This window comes from Rhinoderma darwinii, chromosome 4 (genome assembly GCF_050947455.1).
Source record: "Rhinoderma darwinii isolate aRhiDar2 chromosome 4, aRhiDar2.hap1, whole genome shotgun sequence".
Classification (NCBI taxonomy): Eukaryota; Metazoa; Chordata; class Amphibia; order Anura; family Rhinodermatidae; genus Rhinoderma; species Rhinoderma darwinii.
In genome coordinates this window covers 186,792,902-186,805,589 of record NC_134690.1, presented here as the reverse complement: position 1 = coordinate 186,805,589, position 12,688 = coordinate 186,792,902, and the positions used below count along the sequence as shown (strand labels likewise).

General features: G+C 40.4%; 1 protein-coding gene across 3 annotated transcripts in view; it reads left to right on the top strand.

Moving 5' to 3' along the window:
• Positions 1-12,688, top strand: part of KHDRBS2 (KH RNA binding domain containing, signal transduction associated 2) — a 374,758-nt gene that overhangs the window by 331,700 nt on the left and 30,370 nt on the right. For 2 of the 3 annotated variants that reach the window (XR_012883163.1, XR_012883161.1), the window contains one exon: positions 3,373-3,487. The gene's annotated coding sequence lies outside the window, so the exon portion shown is untranslated. Of the gene's footprint in view, positions 1-3,372; positions 3,488-7,385; positions 7,472-12,688 lie in introns of those variants that run through there. The other variant, XR_012883162.1, reaches the window with a different exon arrangement.

Genomic DNA, 12,688 nt, shown 5'->3' with positions numbered 1-12,688 from the left:
TTGTAAATAGCACAATGGAGAAAAGAACACATATTGTATGGTTGACGAGAAACATTTGCACAGCTGTAGTGCAAATTAAAAATCATATAAATTAATGAGAATTGTAGTGATTAGGAGTTGAACAGTTCTATAAATATGGAGGCAAACTGATTAATACTGTCTTAAACTTAGACAGCCTAAAACTAGCCCAGGCAGGCAGAAAATGAGCCAAATGTATCCCAGTGGCTCATGCTGTATGATAAATCTGGTGCATCTTGCTGGACATATGAGACACTTTTGTCTTACTTTACGCTACCTCTTGGTTGGTTTACTTTAGATTTTTTGCACCAAAATGTTGGGGCAATATCCTCCATTTTAGGCCACACATCTTTCTCTAGCCATGCTCCCTGTACCTCTTAGTCACACTCACTTATCTAGAAAGGCACAAAAATTTCTAAAACACTTCATTAATGAGGCATACGTCATGTGTGCCGGTTTTTTGGCTCAACTTCATCCAGAATTCTGGTGCACTATATATAGTAACTCCTATGACTTAATAAAATAATTTAAAGAGGGCCTGTCACGTCCCCAAATATAAAAAAAAAACTGCCAGCATACATTAACGGGGTTATCCCATGAATAATTTTCATACCAATAGCCCATACCAATCATTAACAGCTGTTTTAAAGTAATTTAAAGTTTATGCAGCATATAAAAAATACCCTTCTCATTTTTTCTTGTGTCTCCCTTGGTGCTGCAGCGTGCTTCGGGGGGCCAGCTCTGAGCTAAATTTTTCTCTTCCCCCCTCTGGCAGGTGACAATATATTCCCTTTTTTCACCAGGGCTTAGTGTAAAAGGAGTGTGTACCTGAGCCGCTCTGTCACTATCCAATCAATGAGGATCAGCGTGATCTCTCAGAGGATCAAGGAGCCGAGACAGACACCACAAGCAGAAGCAGCTGCCTGGCTCCTGAGTTCCCTCTGTGGTTTCTTCTGCTTGCTGCTAGCCTTGACTTCCAGCTCCTTGATCCTCTATACCAGCGGCCTCCAAACTTTTTTGCACCAAAGACCAGTTTCATGCAAAAAAAATTCTCCAGGGACTTGCGGGGGCGAGGGGGGGGGATATCGGTGTTGCGGTTGGGGCGGTTAGGGTCAGTTCACACATTGCGTAAATACTGCAGATGTTCCACAACGGAATTAGTTGCGGAAAATCCGCAACATAATACAGTAGCAGCAAAGTGGATGAGATGAAACAAATCTCATTCACAGGCTGCATAAATAGTGAGCGGAAAAAAACGCTCAGAAATTGACCTGCGGTGCTGCGTTTTATTCTGCAGCATGTCAATTGTATTTGCGTAAACGCTGCTTATTAGTTGTGGGTTTTCCCAATTAATTTCAATGGGGAGGTAAAACACACAACGAATAGAAGTTGTTGCTTTTATTGCGGCGGAATCACAGTGATTCCGCCGCAAAAAAGAAACTCAGAAAAAAAAGATATATATACTTATCCAGAAGTCTGTGTTCTTCTTCCAGGCCGGCCTCCTGGAATGACGTTTCATGCCATGTCACCTCCCAACTTTCAAGTATCACAAAGAAGGACAACCGATGCGGCGCACATAGTGGCAATTTTTGTTATTTTATTCAACGCCTCTAATCCCACCCAATTCAGCCCAAATAGTATCATGCTCCCATATTGCCTTCCACACAGTATAATGCAAAATAGCTGCCATCATACAGTATAATGCCCTCATAGATGCAGCTAATACAGTATAAAGCCAAAACAGATGACCCTATACAGTATAATGCCCAAAGAAATCCCCCCAAACAGCATAATGCGCCATAGCTGCCCCCATGCAGCATAATGCCCCCATACAGTATAATACCCACATAGATACCCCACTACAGTATAATGCCCCAAAAGCTGCCCCATATAGTATAATGCCCCATAGCTGCCTCCATACAGCCTAATGCCCCCATAGCTGTCCCATACAGTATAATGCCCCCAAAGCTGCTTCCTAGTGTCAGTGCCCACATATAAAGTGCAAGTGCCCTTGCAGATAGTGCCACAATGCCCATGTAGATAGTGCCCATGTAGATAGTGCCCCTATATAGTGCCACAGTGTCCATGTTGATAGTGCCAAAACCCCCATGAAAATAGCGCCACCCCCCTCTAGAGACTCCCTCTAAGAGCGGAATCCCATCCAGAGCATAGGCCAGGGATTCCGCTCCTAGAGGGAAGCCCTGATGTCACTGTCCATATATGGACAGTGACGTCAGTGTCTGCTCCTTGAGCAGAATCCCTGTTGCCGACTCTGGCAGGGGATTCCACTCCAGGAGGAGCCCCTGACATCAATGTCCATATATGCAGGATTCCACTCTAGGATTAGCCACTGATATCACTGTCCATATATGGACAGCGACTACAAGGGCTTCCCCGAGCACAGCGCTTTAGTAAAGTAGCTCCCTCTGCTTCACCCGCTCTGAACTAATTTTGAAGCAGGGAGATGATGGTTCCCTGTTTCAGAATTGGGTTCAACTGTATCTGCATCTTGAGGACGCAGATACAGTTGACAGTGAGACATACCCCCGGCCGCCCTGGACAGCGGGACAAAGCCCTCTGAATGCGGGACTGTCCAGCTAAATCTGGGACAGTTCGGAGGTATAGCCTGGACACATGGAATAAATCATCATCCCAGGGGGCCGACCTGGATGACGTCAGAGTTGGCCTGACGTTTCATCCCATGTGACCGCCGCTGCAGCCTATCACAGGCTGCAGCGGTCTTCTGGGATGAAACGTCAGGCCAGCTAAATGCTCAGGAGTTTTCCACAGCGGACATTCCGGGCAAAAAACTGTACCACAGTTCGGTGCGGTTTTTCACCCGGAATTCCCTGCGGCCACAGGGTTGGATACCAGATACCGCGGCCCGGAACCAAATGATCAGTGGCCCGGTGGTTGGGGATCACTGCCCCAGACTATCAGAAGGTAGTGCAGAGGGGTTATAGATCTCACACAATATACACCTGGGTCCTTGATCCTCTCTGCGCTTTCAGAAGGTAGTGTAATCTTGTTAGATCATGCTGCTGGAGCTTCTCTGATACTGTCCCCATTGATTGCACGTTGGCAAAGTAGCTCAGTAACACGCCTCTTTGACACATATAATTTATACATGAAAATATTTGTCTGCTGTATGTATGTTTTTATATATATATATATATATATATATATATACAGTATATATATATATATATATATATATATATATATACATATATATACATTTATTAAACTTTTAATAACAGTGTTATAGACTAATTATTAGCCGAAATGTGTCTTGCATGTAATATATTTCACTCACATGAGAGAATTTACTAAATGTTTTTGTTTATCACACAGTTTATCGTTCTTTAGAAGAAAATGCAGGAAGTCTTATTAATATTTTTCCCAAAAGGAATTGGACAGACAAGCTTACATTAATCCTAACTATTCAAGTTCTCATATCTGTGCATTGGTAAGTTATTCATATTTGCATAGAAAATATTTGCTATTATATCCTAAACTTCCCATTTACGTATAGAATATCACTGATCTGGGTATTTTTCAATATTCTAAGGATGATTTTCACAAAAATTATTAAAAATGACCATATATTAGTGACTCTAGAAGTTACAGCAGTTGCCAAAGTTCTGCAATTCTATTTTCTTTTACTTACAGAGATATTTATATTTTTCTGTATTGTTGCAGCAGCCATTTTTGCAAAAGTGACAACTGGAAGTGCAGCCATATTGATTATCAACTTTAAATTAGCTTCTCAGAATTTGATAACTGTCTGCCATTTCAAGCAATAGCAAAGTGACAATTTACCAAAAAGCAAATTCAAAAGTGAGAAACATCACGAGTTAAACTTTTGTTTCCTTTTTTGTAAAAATTATCTATGCAACCAAACAGAAAAATGCCAATACAAATATATATATATATATATATATATATATATATATATATATATATATATATATATATATATATATATAAAATGAAAAGCATTTTTAACTACTGCTCTAACTTATAGTTAAGGCTTTGTTTGCATTTGCGTTGAAGGCTCAATTTCCATGGGTTTGACAGGAAGAATAGTGCTGCATGCAGCGCTGTTCTTAGCGTAAAAACGATGGATCACAGCGGGACCCTATTCTAAGTCAATAGAGTCCATCGGGCATTGGTTGTATCCTTTGTATGACGATTCTGGCACTGCTGACCCAAGCTGCAATAGGAGGCAGCAATATGTGTGGGGAAATTTTCAAAATGCAGCATCTTGGGTTATGTATAGATTTATATTTTCCTTTTTTTTTCTTGTTTATCATGATGTAACAGTAATATTAATGATTACTTTTTCATGCACTAGGCACTTTAAATATATAGCTTTATATAGTACAATCGTTTTTACTAAGAACGTATATATTTCAGCTATTGTGATATTTGGAAGTGGTGCTTTACCTACGTTAATGCACCTGTTTCACAAAAAGGGATACTGTACATTAATTAGTATATTTATTCCTATTTCTGATTTCCGACATTTTTCTACACAATTCCCAGTATTGGTTTACATATCAAATAATACTTTTTGACCCTTTCTTTTGCACACCTTATAGTAGGGGATTACTTCAGTGGGTCAATCATTATTGTCTTATGTTCATATTTGTTTTTAACTGTTTATATGTCAAAAGCCTGTGGAGATTTGTACTAAATAAAGTTTATGATATTCATGTCATATATATGATGTCCAACTTCACAAGCAATTTTTTTACTGTCACAATGCCCCTAAAATAAAAGTAAAGCAACTTTGCAGCCTTTTGAGACTTTAGGACCAGACACGGTTAAGCAATTTTTAGCACGCGTTAAGCAAACGGCTATATCTTTTTTATGTTTTCATTTTTCTTATGACTTGTATACCCATAATTTTTGCTTTCTGAGAATGTTTAGGCTTATAGTTACAAATTTTGGAAAAATATGCTTTTTTACTTTTCAGCTAAATTTTGTCCGGTAATAATATAGTATTACTCTAAAATAGACTCTTTATTTCTGAGCGTCATTGTCTACTGCAAGTTTTAATATATTACATGTCTATGTTATGGTAAATGGGTCAGGACTAGCGTTTCAACAATGATTGGCGAGAGGAGCATTTTTTTTTGGGGGGGGGGGGGATTTTATGTGTATTTCTTATTTAAACTATTTTTGCTTTTTTTTGCTTCAGAAAAGTCTAATTGGGGTACTTTGTTATTTCAATATTTTATTGTTACACTATACTGTTTCACTGTAGATGGGGCTGCACATGGTCAAATGAAATAGATGTTTGACCATTTGCCTGCCAAGCGCTGTACTTGGCTGTTTCCGTCATTCCTATAGGCCTTGAATGGAGCAGCAGTGTGTATGTTTAACCGCCACTCTATTCAAGGTCCCCTTCACTGCGGTTGAGCAGTGAGTATGAACAGGGTGTTTGGGGCCCCCTGTTCTCATGATCAATGAGCGTCCCAGCAGTGGAGCCCAGAGAGATCAGGCGATTATCACCTACTGTATCCTGGGGATAGGTTATAATTGTTGATTCTGGTAATACCCCTTTAACTTTAGATGTACCCCCTGTATATAGATAATAATCATCCAAGTACAGAAATTATTTACTGGAGGTGCAAAAGTACATAGGGCCGCAGTAGAACAGCCAAAATGTGTTCATATCATGTAGGATGCCTAATATAAAGGGCAATCTAAGGTCGCATCTTCTCTGTATGCATCTGAGACCCTCTGCATAGGGAATCCCTGTGATGACATTAATGATGTCATGGAATTCCCAAGCAACTGTCCAAATGCAAAAGCAGGGTTTCTGCATTCGTGAACACATCGTTTTATATTGTATGAGCTCTGTATTCAGGGTTTCTTAGCAGCAGGGGATTGATCATTTCAGTCACAGTACAGGGTAAGACTGCCAGTGTGACACCCTGATTATGCCAAAGACACTCCGTAATATACATACTGTAGATGAGATATCAGCCATAACATACAGCTAACACCTGCTGATGATGATGCAGGCACGATCCCTGCCCGCGCTGTGAATGTGTGGTGCAGGAATTAGTCAAACAAATAATCTATTTCTTAAGCAACTACATATTACATTTATGTTTGCTTTAATGCTCACACACTGAATAAAAAACTTGACATTTGTAAATAATTCATTACGGCTCTGTCCACATCAGTGAGGTATGAAATGCATAAGCATCTGCGGTTTTGTTTTTCACAATTTTAATGCAGTTTGTTTTTAAAAGATTCTGTTTTAAATGCAGGAATAGCTTTGCAAAATAATTTCTTTGTAGAAGGGAAAATGTTATTTTTTAATGTGTTGCTTCACATTTATATTCAGTTTATATCCAGGGTAGTATGTTAAATATGCCAGAGAATGCACAGAACATTGTAAAGCCATAATTCCCCAGACAAAAACTGTAAACTTGGCTTTGGTTAGAGCATTGACCTTCTTCACTTCCACGTCCTAGTATCAGTGATAAGGACTTAATTACATAGGTACCATGTCCAGATCTTGCTCTGTGCATAAGAAAATACATATGTAGGCTGGAGGAAGGTGGAAGTGTTTAGAGGTCAAAACTGCAACTTAAGTCTTAAGAATAACTTACACATTTCTAGGCTAAATGACAGTAATTTTTGATATGCTATTAAGGAATTCTGAGTTATTCTCATTCAGGTCCTCCATTAATTCACTGGAGCAAACAGCAGCTATAAAGAGCATCTCTTTCTTGGGAGGTCCCAGCACATCCTTTCATTAAACAGACACCCCATTGATTTCAACTAACACAATGTAATAGTTCATTTGTCCTGTAGTGGTACTGCGGGAGAACTAAACACTTACACCCTTTAACCAGCTATCTTTCAATGATCATCAAAAGTGGACAACCCCATTAAGTTAAAAGTGCTGTCCTGGAGCATAGGGAGTGTATTAGAATGACATATGTGGATCTTTCTTCCTCAGACTGATAGTGCTCCATAATTCAGCAGTCATGATAAATGCTGTTGTGCCCGCGGTTGCTGACTGCCGACACGTCATACTCACTGGTAGCCGCGACCACAGGAAACTTGGAGTTTGCCGGCGTCTCCCTCCCTGGAGCACGCGGCTGCAGTTCTCCACTGTTTCACCAAGGGTGCGCACGCTCGTTCCCGGCCATAAAGGGCCAGCGTGCACCAGTAAAATGGTCCCTATCAAATCCCAATGCATCCTGGACTATAAAAAGGGCTCTGCCCTCTTCCTCCTTGCTTGAGCATTGTACCCATGTTCGTTTTTGCAAATGGTCCCTTAATTGTATCCTGTGTTCCCGTATTTAGCATCCCGTATCCAGTAATTGTCTTTATTCCAGTGCGAAGTCTAGTGTCGGAGTCGAGTTCATCATCTGTGCCAAGTCTCATCTGTGCCACGTGTCTGCTACGCCAAGTATTCTGTCCAGGTACTCTTGTCCTAAAAACTATCATTTAGTATTGTTTGGCCAGCTGCTCCTCTGCTACAGTGGAGAGGCCTAGTGGGTCCACATACCTCACAGCCGTGACAAATGCTGAGTGTGTCTGTTGTACTAGTGTTCTAAAATGAATACATTCAAATTATAATTGTAGTGTAGGTATGATAAATTACATAAACTCCTGCTAAGAAATTCTGCATTACTGGACAGATATCAGGGGAAGTACTTGAATGTTTCTATAATCCCTTCCTTCAGGTAACACCGTAGAATAATTAGGTATGACTATGCTATTTGGAAATACAAGGACTTGTTGTCAGAGTCTGCCTGCAGCCTGCATTATGATTACTGAGCTGCTGTCGACCTACAGACAGCCTAGTATGAGAAGAACTTTCAATTTGTAAACCTCTCTCAACACAAAATGCTTGAAGATGTTTACATTTATTTATCTGCGCTACATGCATTTTTCTATAACGTTATTTTCAGCAATCATATTTTTGGCCATTTCTAATAGCTGCATTTATTGCTAGAATAGGTTTAATATCAAATACTGAAATGTAAGGATCACAGTGTGGGCCCCAAATCTATTACATGTTTCCTTTTGTGTTTGTTAGCTTCTGTTTTATCATTTAATAAACATCAAAGTCTTGAGTTATTCTTACAGTATTGGACAATGTTGTCTTTGGAGAAGGAGCTGACAAATATAGCCTAAAGGTATGGCAGATGCCACTTAATGCCTGCAATCTCTGCAGGCAATAATTACATAATTATCTAGTGCCACATTATATTAGTACTACTGCATCTAACAAGATATAGTGGATACCTATTCACAGACTTTTCTTGGGGGATTGCAACACTTCTATTTATTTCCTGTTTCATTACAGAGTGCTAACGTTTTCTGCAGCACTTTACAGAGTTTGTCATCACTCACATCAGACCATGCATGCTGTAAATGTGAACATAGTGCTACCGCAGTTTTGAACTTGGCTGCTATTAGTAGAGGTCATTGTTAACTTTTTGTTACCAGATCCCGCTAATAGGACATCCATTGTTCTAATATCTGGGAATCATGGCAGCAGCCTTAGGTTCAATTTACATGGCCCGATATGGGCCATGAAAACAAGCGCCGATCAACTCGGCAGCTTGTTGATCGGCGCTCGTTTGCTTTTTTCACAAGGAACAATGATCAGTAATGTATAGGGACAAGCGATCGCTACTACGATCACTCATCCCCATACATTTCTATCATGTCAGCAGCACATCTTCCTGTTTACACAGGGAGATGTGCTGCCGACAACGATAATATTTCTTTCTGCATAAACGATACGATTAGCCGACGTACGAGAGTTTGCTCGTTCATGTGCTGATCATTGACCTGTTTACACAATGCCCTATTCATATCAACGCTCTTTTTCCCGATCATTGGCCTGTGTAAAAGGGCTGTTACCTGAGAGCTGACATCAGGGGGAAAAAAATCACACACTCAGTGTGTGTGTGTGCACCTTTAAATGAGAGTCCTCAACCTGGAAATTGGCATGAACTTTTGTGCTTTGAATTTTATATTAAATACAGAAACATTGTGAATCTGAATTTTACTGTTAAATGTAACAATACATAAGAAGCAATGTTAATTAAGGAATTACTACTATTGTCTATGCTTTCAGAAGAATTTATTCCTTTTATGGTTTATCCAATTATTATATTATTATGTATATTCTGTCATCATTTAAGTTCTATACAAAGAGCTCAGCATAACAATACTTGATCCCTTTTTTCCCAGAAGAGTACAATGAGATTTCATGACACGGTTATGGTTAATACTTTATAAATGATAAATCTCACTTTTGTTAGACAACTGCCTCAGTTCTTCCATGACTGCATGATTTATTTTTGCAATAGAGTATTAAATATATAAGGGATTTGACAAGACTAAGATAACTCATGTATGGGCTAAGCCAAAGACTTTAAATGTTCCAATCACAAAATGATCTTTCCATAAATACAACAATTTTTCTATGAAAAACATAGTCTGATTATTAAACTGCACATTCAAAAAATAAAAAAGGGACTTTATTCGCAAAAGAATAACATTAAAGTCAGCAGAGGGTGAGGGATTTAATGAAAACTTTTTGCTGCTGAAGGCCTAGCTAAGGGTATCAACATCTTACATACAGAAGACTCTGTGTGCATCTCCCCTGTAAAGGGGTTTTTACATTGGGCAATTATCCGGCAAACGATCGTTCATAGAACTCTCGTTGCTGATAATTGCCCTTTGTAAACCCAAAAGGCCCTATTACACCAGCCACTTTTGGGCGGTGCAACGAGCGTCGATCAACGAGACATCGTTAATTGGCGCTCATTTATGCCTGTCACAAGGAGCTATGGATGGGGACGAGCGGTTGTTACTCCGATCGCTCATACCCATACATTATTATCATGTCGGCAGCGCGTCTCCCTGTTTACACAGAGAGATGTGCTGCTGACAATGATAATATTTTACTTTTTTTAAATGATACGATCAGCAGATGAACGAGCTGATTTGCTCGTTCATCTGCTGATCGCTGCCCTGTTTACAAAGGGCAATTATCAGCAACGGGAGTTCTATGAACGATCGTTTGCCCGATAATTGCCCAATGTAAAACCCCCTTTACAGGGGAGATGCACACAGGGTCTTCTTACACGGCCCAAAGTGGGCCGTGTAAACTAGCGTCGATCTATGTATGGGAACGAGCACTCGTTACTATGATCGCTCGTCCCTGTACACTTCTATCATGTCGGCAGTGCGTCTCCCTGTTTACAACGATAATATTTTCGGCTGCATAAACAATAAAATCGGCAGGTGAACGTGTGTTTTCTCGTTCATCGGCTGATCGTTGCCCTGTTTACACAGGGCAATGATCGGAACGAGCATTTTGTGAACGCTCGTTTACCTGATAAGTGGCTTGTGTTAAAGGGCCTTAACTCCCTGGTCACTTGTACGCCATCACTTCCCGGAGACTGTAATAATCTATGATATTTCTGAATTAACTCCCATTTATTACAGCGAATATACACCACATACCGTCTGCCTCACTACCTATATATATATATATATATAAATATATAAATATATAGCTCCAATATTAAAAAAAGAACAAACATTATTGCTATTCTAAACAATGATATCTAATTAATTAGACTAAAACGAAATATAGGAGGCATTCCCTTTGATAATATTGATGATTGTGGATATGAATAGAATATACACTATATGGACAAAAGTATCTGGACGCATTTCTTAATCATTGAATTAGGAGTTTCATTCAGTCCCATTGCTGCAGATGTATACAGTCAATCACGTAGCCATGTAGTCGATTTACAAACATTTGCAAAAAAATGGGTTGTTCTAAAGAGATCACTGAATTCGAGTGTGGTACTGTAATAGGATGCCACCATTGCAACAAATCAGTTCGTGAATTTCCTTCCCTCTTAGGGCATGTTCAGACGTGGAGTAATTGCTGTTGAATTCCCCTGCGGACAGTCCGCAGTGAAAATCAGCAGTAGGCGTTTTTTTTCCATTGTTTTCTATACCTTTTTAAGTAACTTAGTTCAGATATTGCAGAAAATATCAGTGCAGAATTTTCATTCCGCAGCATGCATAACCACCAGCGGAGAAGCAGCAGGTTTTCACTGCAGAATTCAGCCTTTGCAGTACAAACGCTGAAATCTGCGGCATGTTGTAACATCGACAACATCTGAATGACCTGTCAAATATGAGAATTTGCCACGTCTGAACATGCCTTTAGATATTCCATGATGAACGGTGAGTGATATTATTGAAAAGTGGAAGCGTTTAGGAAACACAGCAACTCAGCCACAAAGCGGCAGACCACGTAAAGTTACAAAGCAGGGGGCGCAGAGTGCTGAGGCGCAAAGTGCATAAAAGTCATCAACGCTCTGCTGACTCAATAACTGCAGAGCTCCAAACCTCCTCTGGCATTAGAGTCTAAACAAAGACTGTGCCACAGGGGCTTTATGGCATGGGTTTCCATGGCCAACTAGCTGCATACAAACCTTACATCACCAAGCACAAAGCCCACCGCTACTGAACAGTTTGGGGAGGGCCCTTTTCTGTTACAGCATAACTGTTCAGTGCAGAAAGCAAGGTCCATAAAGGCATGGTTGGGTGAGTTTGGTGTGGAAGAACTTTAGTGACCCACACAGAGCCCTGACCGAACATCCATTTGGGATGAACTAAAATGGAGATTGCCAGCCGGACCCTCTCGTCCAACATCAGTGTCTGACCTCACAAATGTTCTCCTGGTTGAATGGGCACAAATTCCCAAAGACACACACCAAGGGCGGTCCAACTCCATATTAATGCCTATGGATTTAGAATAGGATGTCATAATAGCTCCTGTAAGAATAATGTGTAAGTGTCCCAATACTTTTGTCCATTTAGTGTATAAGGTCTTTAGAAGCAAAATTACAGATTTGTTCCTAACATTTTGCCTACATACAGATATATAATTTCACTTTCTTGACCAAGATATGTGCATATTAAAGAATTCGGGGATTTCATTCTAGAATTTAAGGATACATCAAAATTGAAGTAGCACTCTATTTCAAGAGTTTTCCGGGATAGGCCATTAGTGTGTGATCGGTGGGGATTTAACTCTTGGCACCACTAGAAAGGAGGAACGCTTCCCTAAAATACCATCACACCGCTCATCTCATCCATGTGGCTGTTTCTGGTACTGCACATCAACCCCATTCACTTGTAGTCATGATTTTTTTTTTAATTTCTTTTAGTTTTTGTTGTAAAGTAATTGGCCTTCTTTATTGGCTGACAATAATGTCACGTTAGACACTAGGCCGTACCGCCGTAGCGGGGAGGCAGCTGGCCAAACAACAGGAAACCCCAGTAATACAATGTTCCGCACAAGGGTACCTGGATAGTCCAGACGGTGGCCGCAGCTCTGGCACTGATGGAGATGGGTGTAACAGATAACGCCAAACGTGGCGGATGACACAGAAGCCACAGGTTGCGCCAGATGTGGTGGATTCCTCCAGACCTGGCAGCTGACACAGGACGTGGCGGATTCCTCCTGACGTGGCAGATGACACAGGACGTGGCAGACACAATACTAAAGGCACAGCACGGGAAAAAGGAACAGGTAACAAGGCACGGGTAACAACTGGAACGGGAAACACTAAGGGACCATTTGCAA